At 41.5% G+C, this 16,759-nt stretch overlaps 1 pseudogene; it reads right to left on the bottom strand.

The window, feature by feature from the left end:
- LOC137235315 (probable arginine--tRNA ligase, cytoplasmic) overlaps positions 1-16,759 on the bottom strand; it is a 517,389-nt pseudogene that overhangs the window by 465,922 nt on the left and 34,708 nt on the right.

Below are 16,759 nucleotides of genomic sequence, written 5' to 3'. Positions count from 1 at the left end.
ACACCAGCACCGTGAAGGCATTGGGCATAAGATGGAATGCTCACTCCGATCTCTTTTATTTTAAAGCAGCACCACTGGAGGATCCGAAAAACTTAACTAAGCGAGAAATATTGTCAGCCTTCGCCAAGCTTTTCGACCCATTAAGGTGGCTCGCGCCAATGGCCATAGTGGCAAAAATATTAATGTAGAATATTTGGTTAGAAGGCACCGGGTGGGACAAGCCTGTCTCACCAACTAAATTAGAACGGTGGAAAAACTTCACCGAACACTATGGCGAACTAGATAACATACGGATACCGCGGTGGGTGAATTGTTCACCGGAAGACGACATAGAAATCCACGGCTTCTGTGACGCTTCCGAGAAAGCATATGCGGCAGCGGTATACATGCGCGTAAAAAGGACGATAAGGTTACCATGCAGTTACTTCTAGCAAAAACCATAGTAGCTCCAGTGAAAACCATCTCGCTATCATGTTTAGAATTCTGCGGCGCCGTGCTGCTCGCAGAAATCATGTTATCAATATTCGGAAACATTCCCTTGGAACCGGCAAAATTTCACCTCTGGACGGATTCAACCATCGTACTCGCATGGATATGAAAACCGCGCTGTTCCTGGTCAACCTTTGTCGCACACCGAATCACCAAGGTCATCGACATGGTCGGTAGCTAGGACTGTCTTCACGTGGACTCGGAATTTAATCCAGAGCATTTAGGAAGCAGAGGACTACTTGCGTCAAATTTGGTCAACAATTCGTTATGGTGGCAGGGACCTTCTTGGCTGCAAGAAGACAATTCCCGCTGGCCAGCACATGACACAGAATACAGCGCGTCCGTTGAGGAAAAGAAGGCACAATCATATGCCACGACAAGGGTAGATCACATAGATATTCTTGACCGATTTTCAAATTTACCCAGGGCTCTAAAAGTCCTATCCTATGTTAGGAGATTCTACAAAAGAACGCATCCTAAAACTAAAGCAGTGTTCCGCGAAAAGTCGTGCATAATCTCAGCCGATGAGATTAAGGCAAAGACTCAAGCATTAATAAGAGTCTGCGAGAAACAATTCTACGGTACAGAATATTTAAAATTGAAAATTAGGGAACCTATTGTTCGCAAAAGTGAAATACTGGATTCCGAATGTCAAGAACATGGTCTTAAGCGCATCATTCAATTCATAAAATTCATTTTATAAATCTTTGAATCAAACATTTCAAATATCTTTTGTCTAAATCTACCTTGCATACATCAATTTCTACTGTTAGTTTATGTGTTAATAATGAATAATAATTGAACACAAATCACTTTTTCATCACTTCTTTTAACATTGGTCCTTGCGAGCCAAATTTGAAAGAGTCGCAACGCAAAAACAAAGGCACAACATCGCTAGCACAGTTCTCTTTTGCCATATCTATACTTCTTCATTCGAATTTTTCTCCTCACGCGAGTGTGTGCACAAAAGCTTGGCTTAATTTTTTATATTTCCTATAAGTTGTTTTAAATTGAAAATCAGTGAAAATAAGAAAGAAAAACGATTTCTCGAACTAAAAATAAAAATTATTTAAAGTGAATTGCTATCAACTGAACCTAAGATCGAAAATTGTGTTGAGCTGCCTAACGTACATGCAAAAACAACGAGGCATTCCTATTGGGAGACCAGCGTAAATAAAAACAACGCAGCAAGCACTTTCGTATGGAAAAACGTGAAGTTAGCAAATCTTGCTAAATCATAGCAATTTTCAGAATAATAACGTAAGTTTTTATCTATAATAATTTTTCCGTATATACATATATCGGCCGTTATATTTAACGGCGCCGTTATATATTCATATACGGACAAATATACATATATGTATCAAAGTTCTTCCATTCCGCTATTTTTCAAATAGCGTGATCTATTTGCTGTTCTGCTTTTCGTTCGCAGCTTGCGTTTGACAGTCTGTATACCTCGTTGCAAAATCGCAGCACAAGCCACCGTGCTATTTGCAATAACAAAATAACTTATTTTTTTCTAAAAATCTCAAAAAAAATTATCTCATCCACTTTACTAACTATTCACTTATTAAGCTTTCGAAATATTTATACAAAATACGTAATTTTTATTCTCATTATTTGGTGATCTTTTCCCACAAGGCAAATTCGTATATACAAATAAATATATGTACATATGTATGTACATCTGGGGTGGCCTTCCGTAATTCGATAGTCGACACTCGTTGATTCGATACTTCAAGTCGATATCGAACACTCGATAATGCCATTTTAGTTCCCGTTTCTTGGTATGATCTCTTTCGTTTGCAGATTTCAGAGGGTGTTTAGAAAGCTTTTTGCAGCTACCAAAATATTTTTTTTATAAATAGCGTTTGTTTCTTAATCTCTGATTAAAAAATCATTCCCTAAATAATTTACTTACTTAGTTTATTGATGCTTAACCGTCTAAACGGTTATGGCCGTCCAACAAGGCGCGCCAGTCACTCCTTCGCTCCGCCAACCGGCGCCAATTGGTCACACCAAGGGAGTTTAAATCGTTTTCCACCTAGTCCTTCCAACGGAGTGGGGGCCGCCCCCTACCTCTACTTCCATAGGCGGGTTCGGATAGAAACACTTTCTTGGCCGGAGCATCATCTCTCATTCGCATAACATGGCTTAGCCAGCGCAGCCGCTGCGTTTAAATTTGCTGGACTATGATGATGTCTGCGTATAGCTCGTACAGCTCGTCATTAAATCTTCTTCGGTACTCGCCATCGCCAACCCGTAGAGGTCCATAAATCTTTCAAAGAAATTTTCTCTCGAACACTCCCAAAGCCGCTTCATCTGCTGTTGTCATGGTCCATGCTTCTGCCTCATATAGCAGGACGGGTACGATAATTGACTTGTAGAGTATGATTTTCATTCGCCGAGAGAGGACTTTACTTTTCAATTGCCTACCTAGTCCAAAGTAGCATTTATTGGCAAGATTGATTCTTCGCTGGATTTCAGTGCTGATGTCGTTTCTAGTGTTGATGCTGGTTCGCAAATAAACGAAGTCTTTTACTATTTCGAAATTATGGCTGCCAACAGTAGCGTGGTTGCCAAGGCGCGTATGCGCTGACTCTTTTCTCGATGACAGCAGATACTTTGTTTTGTCCTCGTTCACCATCAAACCCATCTTTACCGCTTCTTTTTCCAGTTTGGAGTAAGCAGCACTAACAGCGCGGGTGTTTAGGCCGATGATATCAATATCATCAGCATATGCCAGTAATTGCACGCTTTTATAGAATATTTTTCCAGTGTGGTTAAGTTCTGCAGCTAGTATAATTTTCTCCAGCATCAAATTCAAGAAATCGCACGATAGGAGGTCACCCTGTCTGAAACCTCGTTTAGTTTCGAACGGTTCGGAGAGGTCCTTCCAAATTCTGACTGAGCTGATGGTGTTGCACAGCCGTACAAGTTTTGCGGCGAAACCAAATTCAGACATAGTGGTATATAGGCAGCTCCTTTTCGTGCTGTCGAAGGCGGCTTTAAAGTCGACGAACAGGTGATGTGTGTCGATACTCTTTTCACGGGTTTTTTTCCAAGATTTAGCGCACTGTGAAAATCTGGTCGATGGTAGATTTACCAGATCTGAAGCCGCACGGATAAGGTCCAACTAGTCGGTTCACGGTGCGCTTCAATCTTTCGCACAATACACTTGAAAGGACTCTATATGCGATATTAAGAAGGCTGATTCCACGATAGTTGGTGAATTTTGCAGTATACCCTTTCTTGTGGACTGGGCAGAGAACACTTAGATTCCAACCGTCGGGCATGCACTCGTCCGCCCATATTTTGCTAACAAGCTGTTGCATGCGCCTTACCAACTCCTCGCCGCCGTACTTGAATAGCGCCCACGGCCTTGTTGTTTTTCAATATGGTTATTGCTATCCTAACTTCGTCATAATAGGGCGGGGGGACATACATTCCATCATCATCGATTGCGGCATCGGGCTCGTCATCTCTGCGCGGTGAATCGCTGCCTCCATTTAGGAGAGCATAGAAGTGTGCCCTCCATAATCTAGGCACTATCTGGATATCAGTTACAAGGTCACCGTTTTCGATCCTACAGGAATTTGCCCCGGTCTTAAAACCTTTCGTCTGTCGCCGTATTTTTTGGTAAAATATTACGGCGTTATTCTTAGTGGCTAGCAGCACAAGCTCCTCGCACTCACGCCTTTCTGCTTCTGCTTTTTTCTTCCTGAAAAGCGTCTCGCTTCCCTTTTTAATTCACGACAGCGTTCACACACTTCTATTGTTGCGCTCGCTTTTAACGTAGCCCTGTAGGCAGTGTGTTTTCTTTCGGTTGCAACGCGGCATTCTTCATCGTACCAGTTATTTTTTCGTGCCCGCCGGTAATCAATTTTTTCCTGGGCGGCAATACGAAGTGCTTTGGAGATATGTTCCCACTGCTCCTGTATTCCTTCAGGATGAGTTGTGCTCTCAGAGAACAAGTGTGTGAGTCGAGTTGCGAAATCATTGGCAGTCTGTTGTGATTGAAGCTTTTCGACGTCTAGCTTTCCTTGTGTTTTTTGTTCTTGGTTTTAGCCGCGGCTAAAACCCTAAATAATCACCAAAGCATATAATTATAACTTTCAAAAAGGCAATTCGACACCTAATTTGGTATCGAACAGTTTGTATCGAATATTCGATACGACGCGTCGACAATTTGTGTTACGGAAAGCGAAAACGATTATTTTATTAGAAAGCCACCCCTAAAAGTTTTAGTCGATGTAGTTCAGTCATTTCAATATCTAACTATCGGAAAACCAAAAACAATCAAGGCTGCAAGAAATTTTTCGAATAGTTGTAAAACCAAAATTATCACTTAATTGATTGGAAAACTTCACAATAATTCAAGTGCAATCCAGCACGGGAATTAATGCGTATTATGTTGCTTACGTTCAACCAACAACATTTATTAGAAATCCTGTATACATTTCATTAACATCCCATATCTACACTTATTACGTTTATTTACAAATCACACAAATATTTAAGTAATACTTCAAAAGCATTTAATAATACACGAATATTTGAGTGAGTGTGGTTCTTTCCCTAATTAACATTGCTGAGTGTTTTTTTTTGTGAATCCCTTCGCGATCAGAGCAAAACCGGGTAAGTGCCCATTCGTTTTCGAAAATCGTTATTATGAAACTAAACCCCTTGGAGTAACAGACGGAAAGTCCCCTTTCCAAATCAGCGTTTCTCGGCTTACGCCTGTAATGTTGAATTTCCTCATTACAAACCCGAATTTTCGTGCACAATACTACTTGCGAACGCAAATAGTCTCCATCCTGCTTGTTATTCCTGTTGTTTTTTGCAATCTAAACTTTCGCACAGTCTCCAATAATGCTTTCATCAGAAATGATATCAAAATTTATGTTCGACTACAACAACGTGGTGAAGTTTTGCACAAACTTTCAAAAAGATGATCCGGATGATCAAACCGACTCTTTTTTTGATGTTAAGTTGGAAGACCTCAACAGCCGTTGGACCAAGTTAAAAACCACCTACTAAAATATCTGCGTAGCCAAAGGGAGCTTAGTGTCTAAAGAGTTTAAAGAGGAAGTCCACAACAAATTTCAGCTTTGCACTGATTCCTTTTATACCTGTAAATCGAACATCTTAGACCAACTAAAACTCTTCCAAGGAAATGCAACTGAGCTAAACAATACCTCTCGTCAGTCCTTGTCTTCGAATCACAATTCTATACCATATATTAAGGTGCCTCCATGCGATACAGACATTTTTTACGAAGCTATACCATTAGCGAACTAAGACTCGAGGGAAATCAATAGCGAATCAATACCTTTTGTCCGATGACAATTTCTCTTTAGCCTGGGGAGCGCTAAAAGCCCGATTCGAAAACAAACGAATGCTAACAGACAAGCAGTTGAAATTGCTTTTCAATATCTCTCCCGTTACCTCGGAAAATAGCGAAGGCATTCAAAAGGTGCAGAACACTATCAACGATTGTCTTGTAATCTTAAAATCACAAGGAATTTCTGTTTCTGATTGGGACCCTATTTTAATTTATTTGTGTTCTTCCAAACTACCAGAGGAAATATTATCTCTCTGGGAGCAATCGCTAAAATACAGAAAAGAACTTCCTAACTGGTTCCAAATGAACCAATTTCTAATCAGTCGTTACGAAGTGGTCGAACGACTAAAAGAGCACAAAAGCACCAGATCTCTACCAGCAAAATCATCACCTAGGACTTAATCTTATCACCTTAGAGTTAAACTTGCGTTAACTTGCAAACTATGTAAAGAAAATCACACCTTAAAATTGTGTCCCGAATTTCGAAAGCTCAGTGCAGGAGAGCGTGAAACAAATCCGATTTTGGACCAATTGCTTTGCTTATAATCACACTTTGACCAACTCTCACAGTATCTTCCGATGTCTGCACTGCGGTAAAAACCATCATACCATGTTACATCCTCCAGTGACGAGAAAGCCCGGAACAAAGGCTACATCAATCACACTTTCTACAAATCCAACCAACCTATTGCGAACCGAATCCTCCCAGCACACTAGATATTCCATCGTCTATCTAACTCCAAGCAATCGCAAAAAACTGGTACGGTCAAAAGCCCTGATATAGAAATTAAGACAAAGATAGTCGAAAATATCTCACTTCTCACCCCTAGAGAAAAAAACAACCAAAACAAGTAAGGAAGGCTAAGTTCGGGTGTAACCGAACATTACATACTCAGCTGTATCAAAATTTGTGCTCTCGAGAAAGGAAAAGCCTCCAGATATAAGAAAAATGGGTTTATCTTATCTTATTTCGACAGTCACGAAGAACATCACAGTCATCAAGTCTCAGCACTTTTCATATAACCACATCCGACAGGATTCCCACCACAGAATTCCCAGTTTCTCTGGTGTCCTATCAAGCCTCAGTATCAACAAACAACATCATCCCGACATTTTAAAAAATGCAATGTTATTTTTGGAAAACTTTAGTACTCTAAAAATTTTATTTCGACCCTATCTAAACCATCTCAAATACAGTCCACTTTCGAAAGCTATTATAGATCTGTTATATAAACATAATGTTCAAGTTTTAGCACCGCTAAATAAACCAACTTTTATCGCATGAATCAACACTCCATCATTTTAATGAAAAAAATCATCTATACAATTTAATATTTTCGTTTTGTCGAATCTTTCGCAATAAGTACAATAAAAATCACGTTTAATACTGTAACGAATTTACTATTATTCCGCTTATTCAAAAATCTTCTGCTAACGTTGGAATCGTTAAACTGTTGAATAAATAACTCCAATATTGAATAATGCAAAAATGGTCTTTATTAAAGTACTTCACAATACCACTTATAGTTCGCAACTAATAGCTTGCTTAAACCAAACTGGTTGTCGCGCCTCTACTGTTGCTGCCTTTTTTACTGTCTGGTTTCCTCGTTGCATATTTATACGCTTTTCTATTTCCAGAACTTACTAGTTAGTTATCAGCTATAAAATTACTCAGCTGTAACTACAGGTGCATGATTTTATAGCTTCTCTCAAACCCCATGCGCTTGTATGTGTGAGGGACACTTGCACAACCATTGCATACTTTCGGGATTATCTCAGATTTATGCATGTGGTTGTGCGTTGCTTCTCCACTGCGTGTACGTACATATGTGTAGACATAATGATTGAATTATTGATGTGCATACAAGTCACTGCTTAGCATCGGCTTAGAGACGATAGTATCCCTTAGTGCTGCTAATATTCGTTACAATACCGTATTCAAACCTAAACATATACAGTTCAATTGCGATAACCATCCATCATTTTACATAGCTGTGGTACAATCTCGAAAAAAAAAACATCGACCTATATTCGGTTAACGAAACTCATTATAATTGAAGATCATAAATCTTTAAACAACATCGTATCAAAAAGGAGTAAAGAAAAAAATACATCTATAAGGAATTTCATCATATGGTCATACCATAAGTCGGTTCTGAATTCACTTTTACTCCAACATAATTTATTATCCGTAAAATATTGTTTTAAAAATCATTTTCTAAAGCTAGTCTTATTTGCAGGATTGTCATCTGCTATCATTCGTAGAGACCATACCAAGCAAAATCAACTGGCAAAGAAACCCAGTATATATATATATTTAACATCGAATTATTATATGCATCAAAGCGGACGAATCCATCACTGTGACGTTAAAGAATGTCAAAAAACTATCATATAAATACATGATGAAATCTACCTTCAACCCAACCCTCGATTTGGATACAGTTTTCAAAGGTTTAGCCTTACACAAGTGCAAGGGGGCCGCATGTTTAAGTGAGTTGCGCTCACTTAAATAATATTCCGTTCCTTAGGTCACTATCCGATTCATAAGTGACTTTCGGTCACCTAACCAGTTGTATAACATGCGCTCATACAACCCTGCAAGTGAAGTATACTAGAGTTGCCATCCATTACTTCTAATCAACACTCTTTGGAGTTGCCTTCCAATGACGTGATCTTCTATATATGCAAGTGCGACCGGCATTTCGCTCTCTTCTTATTCGTTATCACCAACTAGTCGGATGGACATTTCGGACATCGTTACTGTAATCAATCATCAGTTTCTAGAAAATTGAAGTCTACCAACAAAGTGCAACCATCGTCAAACAGATTCAATCCATTCATCTTTCACCAATCAAATCCATACTAAAGGAAGTATCTCCAAACAGTACCGTAAGATTGTCTATTTATATTAATCAACTCACGCACTTGCGGTTAACCCTTTGTCCATCTTGCGTTTACATGTGCCAACATCCTTGCGCGACAGTCATCGGAACATATACGTGCCATCGCGGAAGAAGGCCTTAATCGCAACATTCAATTCATAAAATTCATTTCATAAATCTTTGAATCAAACATTTCAAATATCATTTGTCTAAATCTACCTTGCATACATCAATCTCTACTGATATTTTTAAGTGTTAATATTCAATAAATGAATAATAATTGAACATAAATCACTTTTGCATCACTGCCTTTAACAACATGCATTATTCACAGAAAGCAGGCGCAGTCCCAACTTATGGGCACCCTCCCCTGCGAACGTACTACGCTTTCTCGCGCGTTCACCAACACCGGGCTAGGCTTTGCGGGGCCTTTCGATATCGAAATCTACCGCGGTAGAGGGTGCCGACTGTCCAGAGGCTACGTGTGCCTTTTTGTCTGTTTCACCACTAAGGCAATCCACTTGGAAGCCACTAGTGATCTTAGTAGCCCATGCTTTCTAGCAGCTTTTTCGCGCTTTATCGATAGAAGAGTATGCCCAAAGAATGTCTGCTCCGAAAATGGTACGAACTTTGTCGGAGCTTTAAGATCACTACGATCGGAATTCGAAGCCTTTTCGGCAGAAAGCCGAAACAAAACAGTCTCCAAGTATAGTCATCAAGCATTAACTTGGCCCCCGCTTAACGCCCCCGCTGCACATATGGGCGGCCTCTGGGAAGCGGTAGTGAAAGGCTTCAAAAGCCACTTCAAAAAGATAGCTTTTCCCCATAAATATATCCGGAGCAGTTCCAAACACTTTTATGGAGGATTGAGGCGTGCCTAAAAACGCGCACTATAAGTCGAATGACCCAACGGACTTGGATCCACTAACCCCGAGACATTTCCTGACGGGCAGCCATCTTCTGCCTCCGCCAGAACCGGATGTGAACGAAAGCCCTGCCTACATGATAAACCGATGGCATAAGCTCAAATCCCTCCATCAAACATTCTGCCGGCGATGGAAAACCGAATATCTTTCCCAACTTCAAAAACGAGTGAAGTGGAAACATTCAAAACAAAGTCTTAAAGTGGATGATCTAGTTGTCATCAAAGAAGACAACTTATCTCCAAACGAATGGCGGTTAGGTAGAGTCGTCAACGTACAACCCAGCGAAGATAACCGAGTACGCGTAGTTGACCTCATAACCGAGAAGTGTCAAGTCAGACGACCTTTGGTCGAATTGATCCTTCTTCCAACGGAGGAGATGGATTGCGAGAAGACCAAGAGCTCCTCATAACAGTCCCCCCGTTCTTCTCCCTCCTTTCCAAATTCCACCTTCCTATCGATAATCACTCGCTCCCCCGAGCGAGGACACCGGAACCCTAACGCAGATCCAATGTCTGCCACAGAAGATAAATGCATTCAGCCAACAGAATTTTTTATTCCATGAATAAGGACAGCCATATTCTAAATATGTGTTAACATCTTTTTACCGAACTTTGCTATTTTCAAAAAAATAAAACTTACAATATGCATCGTCATTCGAATAAGTTTTTTCGTCGACTGCCCATACCAAGGGAAATTTCGAAGAAGTTTTTTTCAATTCCAACATCTTGGCATCAGAGTATGTAAAACCTTATTATTATACAAAAGCTGATATCAGAATTCTGCACACGTATCAGTATTAATTTGGTAAGGTTTCAGTTTTCAAAAACCAAAACTGTTTTGCAGGACCGCACAAAAGTTTAACTCTTCTCTTAAATTCAAGGGAGGAATAAAAAGCTCTAAGACAGTAAGCCATTTTCCTTTTTTTTTTTTTGTCATTTCAGGATTTGTCACAAAAACGCCCTATATTGGAATCGGATTAAAGAACGCCTTATCTCAGAATGCTTTTCATTAACTCCCTTATATCAAAATGCATTGAGCTTATGCTCACATAGGGAGTTTTTGAAACAAACTTTCAGATGGTGTATTTGGAATAAAGTTCTAACGTACGGCGTTCTTCAAACAAATTATGAAAGAATTATCAAACCAGTATAAATCCTTATCAATTCACGAAATATTTAGTAGAAAACGAATTTTTTCCCCCAAAACATGTTGGCATTTACAAATTTATTATCACTAGTAATCTACTACTAAATTTTTCCCGATTTATTAACTCGTTACATATTTTTGGACTATATAATTGATTACGAATGCGAATTTTAAAACCCCAATCAAAAAAAATCGTTTCGGTATTTCATATAAGTTATAAATTTGTTAGCTTCTTCGGTTATTAAAATATTAAACCTTATTTTTTTTATTTAAATCTTTCAATAAAAACACTCTAAATTATTGCTCAAATTTGGCACAGCCGTTTACTTTAAACTACTTTTCAGAACATTTACAGCAATGCCTGTTGGGAATGTTCCGAATATAGTCCATATTGGTTTTCTAAAACACGTCACAATTTGAAATCAGTAAACTCATAATTCGACAACAACAACTACAAAATCAACAAAGTTCGAGTTGGGGGAGGGGCGGGGGGTGCTGTTCTCGGTAAGGATGGTAGCTAGTAACATATCAGTTGGCATATTCAACGTCATATACCATGGCATTGAACAAATCGACAATCTTTACGCGTTCGAGTATAATGACAATGCCACCCATTTGACTCGAATTACGATGCGTTGCTCCCGTACAAGGACCTATATTGTCACTATTTTCATCATACAGCTGAGAGTTGCAGCAACTAACACTTATACCATCATTGCTGCTACTAGCATAAATGTGAAGGGCGCTGCTGACATTGCTCCGCCATCCGCCCATAACCCATTTCTGGTCACCATGTACAATGAATTGGTGTTGCAATGCTGACGCGCGAACGGATTTTTGGCAATGGGTTGCTAACAGAAAATATTTTAGCTGTGGTGCACTTATCGGGATAAGAAAAAACGGAAGCTGGACTCTTAGAGCGCAAACCTAATGGCAAATACAACTTTATTGAACTAATATTGGTAGGTACCAACTGATAGGGACTCGGGTGTATGGGGTATTTAAGCTATGTACGTGCCTTCGGGCAGCCTCATTACATCAACCGTGCAATGTACAAGTTCTTCGTCAATGTTTAGCGACTCGCTTCCCAAGGCAGTCGGTTCTATGTACCGGAGCGACCGGGGATTTTTCCCGACAAAGGACTGTCATTTCAGTGTAATCCCATTTAATTTGTTGCGTCCCTCCCAAAAATTGTCACCCTCCCAGCAGCTCCTTGCAGCGGGACTGCTCCATATTCTCTTTCTCCGGGAAGGTATCGAGTCCAATCCGGGTCCGTTTTGCTGCGTCTGCCGGAAAAGAATATTTTTAGGACGGTCATACTCTTGTCAGTGTGTCTCGTGTAAGGGATGGTTGCATCACACAGGTTGTTCTGGGCTAGATCCCAAAACCAGACATCCACGTAACTTCTATAAATCTTTTGTGGCTCCTTGCTGTTCACGCCCAAGGGCGTCCCGTAATCTACGCCTTAGTGCGCCCCACTACATTCCAGCAGCCCCGCTGCTCAGCAAGCCACAAAAAGTACCCGCTGCTGCTCGCGCCCCAAGGCGCCACCATATCATACGGCTGCTGACACTCACACCTACAATTTCCGTAGTAGAGTCGGAAGCAATTCCGAGCAGCAGCCCCTGCCCCCGTCTTCTCTCCCCCTCTTTTCCGGCAGCAATCTTGTGGGTCAGAGAAGCAGACTTTTAGTCCCTACCTCCTTTTGCACAGTTTGCCAGCACAGAATATATATGTTTGCGACATCCGCCCAATGCAGCTCCTCCTTGGACGGTGCCACTTTCCTAGATGTTCTGGTCTCCGCGACGGCAACACCCGACGGGTTTCATTGCGCCATGTTGCCAGGCCGCATACCCAAATACACCGGGTACCCCAATGCCTACGCAAGGACGTTCTGCCCTTCCACAACCCAGGCGTAGTCACCCGTCACTTACTCCCAGAGTGACGACGTCTTCCCCGTTGCACTTCAGAATTCTACAATTAACCTGCAATGGATTAACTAGGAAGATCACGGAGATAGTCGATTTCATGAAGCGGCACAACATCCGCATTGCTGCGCTTCCAGAGACTAAAATCACAGCTAGATCTGCTCTGCAGACCTGTTCTGGGTATAATGTCCACAGAAAAGATCGCGAGAGCGGAAATGGAGGCGGCCTCGCGTTTATCATACACCACTCTATGCAATATCATATAATTGATCCCGGCATCGGCCGCAGGGACAGTGTCTTAGAACGTCAAGGCTTATCTGTCCGGTCAGGCGATGCAAACCTAGACATCACCAACACCTACATCCCTCCTGCCACCTGTTACCCCAGTGTATACCGCCCTAATATCAGCGCCTTACTCACTGGCAATAATCGCATTATCTTGGGCGATTTCAATGCCCATCACGATCTATGGCATTCAAACATGCAGGCAGACAGTACGGGTGAGATGTTGGCGGATAAAATAGAAGAAACAACGTTCTGCACAATAAACGGAGACGCCCCCACACGTATGGTAGGAAGCTGTCACAGTTCGCCGGATATATCAATCGTGAGCGCAGGACTCGTAAACTGTGCCAACTGGCAGCTGATGGTAACTTTGGCATCCCACCACCTCCCTTTACTTATTTCGCTCGAGCGTATCGCCGACTTCATCATCACAGAAAAACGCACTTCTATAAACTTAAAAAAAGGAAAGTTGGACGAATACAAAACCTTTACAGACAACCGCTTTGCTGCCCTCCCTATCCCGACTGATGCTCGCCAAGGCGAGCGTGCTTTCCGCAAGGTCATTGAATCCGCCTCAGCTCGCTTCATTCCCGCCGATAGAATTCCCGAAATTCGGCCTCATTTTCCGGCGGAGGCCGCACACTTAGCGAGAGAACGTGACATTATAAGACAGCTCGATCCCGGCGACCCCCAAATAAGGGATATAAACCAACGCATCATAATGCTTGTGGATGAACACAAGCGGGCGAAATGGGAGGAGCACCTAAACGGTTGTAACCTCTCTGCCGGTGTAGGTAAACTTTGGTCCACTGTAAAGTCCCTATCGAATCCGTCTAAGCACAATGACAAAATTTCCATCGCCTATGCCGATAAAGTGCTGTCGGATGCGAAAAAATGCGCGAGCGCTTTCTGCTGATAATATATAATGCATTCTACGGTCGACAAAGACATACGGAGGGCCAATAGACGCGCACATAAACATAAATTCAATGCGTATCCAATTACCATCACCGAAAAAGAGGTTGAGGACGCCATCGGTCATGCTAAACCATCCAAAGCAGTGGCCCAGACGGCATAGCCATGCCAATGCTTAAAAACCTAGGGAAAGAGGGTTTCAAATATTTAACACATATCTTCAACCTGTCTCTTTCCACCTTTGTCATTCCCGAAAAATGGAAAATGGCCAAGGCGGTCCCGTTACTAAAGCCTGGGAAACCAGCTAACATAGGAGAATCATATCGCCCGATATCTCTCCTATCGCCAGTAGCCAAGACGCTTGAAACCATTTTGCTCCCCTACTTCAAAGCAAACTTGCAGCTAACCTGTTATCCGCATGGCTTTAGAAAACTCCATAGCCTACCACCGCGCTAAATGCCATAAGCACCCAGATAAATTGCGGTTTAAATCAAAATCCCCACCATAGAACAGCACCCGTTGCCCTAGACTTATCAAAAGCTTTTGATACGGTCAACCATGGCACGTGACTTCAAGACATGGAAGGTTCTAACCTTCCCCCATGTCTTGGAAGGTGGACTCAAATTATCTGGGTGGTCGGCAGGCATCGGTGCAATTTAGAAACGAATCATCTAAACCAAGAAGAATTAAACAAGGGTTGCCACAGGGTGGTGTCCTATCCCCTCTTTTGTTTAACTTCTACATATCAAAGCTACCTTCGCCACCAGAAGCAGTTACTACCATTTCCTACGCCGATGACTGCACAATAATGGCCACAGGCCCAGGCCCACAGATCGATGAGCTTTGCAACAGAATAAACGGCTACCTTCCTGATCTCTCCAGTTTTTCGCCTCACGAAACCTGGCATTACTACCGACTAAATCATCCGCGACCTTATTTACAACATGGACGTCGCAAATGTCGATCATTTTGAACATCCACGTCGATGGCACTACGATACCGACTGTACTACACCCCAAAATCTTGGGTGTGACTTTTGATCAGGATCTATATTTTGGTGAGCATGCAGCCGCAATTGTATCAAAAATCCAGAGCCGTAATAAAATCCTCAAATCTCTTGCTGGCAGTAATTGGGGAAAAGATAAAGAAACGCTCATTACCACTTACAAAGCAATTGGCCAGCCGTTTGCATGCTACGCGTCCCCAATATGGTCGGCAAGCCTAAAGACCACTCACTGGAAGAAGCTACAGGCCTACTAAATACTGCCCTCAGAACCGCCACGGGATGTCTTCTTATGTCCCGAGAACACCATTTACATAATGACGCGAGAATACTTCCCATCAGGGAGAGAAATGAGGTGCTAACCAAACAGTTCCTGTTGAATACCCAGAAACCTGGGCACCCCAACAGACATCTGATTGATGAGCCAACACCGCCCAGGGGCTTAAGGAGTAATCTCCGTAAGCATTATGAGGAAATACGGCACCTAAGAACTCAGACGTATGAAGCCAAAAAACACAAGCAGGTACTCAGCGAACTCCACAAACAGGCGTCGGACCTTTATGCAAGGAATTGCCCGGTGAACTGATTGATGAGCCAACACCGCCCAGGGGCTTAAGGAGTAATCTCCGTAAGCATTATGAGGAAATACGGCAACTAAGAACTGAGCCGTATGAAGCCAAAAAATACAAGCAGGTCCTCAGCAAACTCCACAAACAGGCGTCGGACCTTTATGCAAGGAATTGCCCGGTGAATCCAGTATTCAAAGAACAGTACCCAAAACTTGCGGAAGAGGAACGCATACTCACCAGGGAAACTCGAGTGACTCTAGCTCATCTTCGATCTGGATACTGTAACAGGTTAAACTCTTTCCTATCCAGAATCAACCTCGACCTACAAAATGTATGCCCCGCTTGCAATGTGTCCCCACATGACACCAATCATCTCTTTAATTGTAATGTGGAACCAACGCCTCTAACACTTCTGTCATTATGGTCCACCCCTGTTGAAACTGCAAGTTTCCGTGGACTCCCGTTAGAGGACATTGATGACAATTTGTGATTGGTCGCACCTATTGGGTGGAGCGAAGCACTGCTACAACAACAACAACAACATCTAGCTCGCATTTGCATTCATTTTCAAATAAAAATTAAATAATACACCGAATATGTCATCTGCAATGATACAAGCAACAATATAATTATTATGCGTATAAAACCGGTGCATGTCCACTTTCTCTATAGTGGCACGGGTAAAGTAGTTAACCGCATAAATTACAAAAGATCAAAGGATTCCACTTAATACTGCAATATTTGATGACTAAGCTAAGTGCACGATTATATATTTAGATAAATAATAATTCGTTAATATAAACAGTTAAAACGTAGTGGGTTCGAAATTAAAGTACTACAATTTGAATAATATAAAATCATTTGAATATTTATATGCAGCATGAAATTTCGTTTTACACTATACAAATGTAGAGCTCAAAACACTTATTTGGTATCAGACATTTTTCATTAACGCCGCTTACCTTTTTCTTTTCCAAATTTGAGATAGGTGCCCGTTTATAGATTTCTCCGATGATCGCCAATTTCTTTTCCCAACAAGATAAAATGGTCTCTTCAGGAAATATCCAAGCCCGTCTATACCAACTATAGACCTCCAATACCAGGCAAGCTGACCAAATGTCCCAATACACGAAAGATACACCAGCTGGTTTGCAGTCCGAGAATACAGCACCAATTCTCTTTCTTCAGAGTTGGTCTCTACACATGAACAAGGTTTCATTAAATTTTAACAAATCGCTCTCCGGAACGTCATATTTACTCACAATTTTT

Source organism: Eurosta solidaginis, chromosome X (assembly GCF_040869045.1).
Source record: "Eurosta solidaginis isolate ZX-2024a chromosome X, ASM4086904v1, whole genome shotgun sequence".
NCBI classification, from domain to species: domain Eukaryota; kingdom Metazoa; phylum Arthropoda; class Insecta; order Diptera; family Tephritidae; genus Eurosta; species Eurosta solidaginis.
Note: the sequence above shows the minus strand (reverse complement) of the source record. Positions and strands in the feature narration are given on the sequence as shown.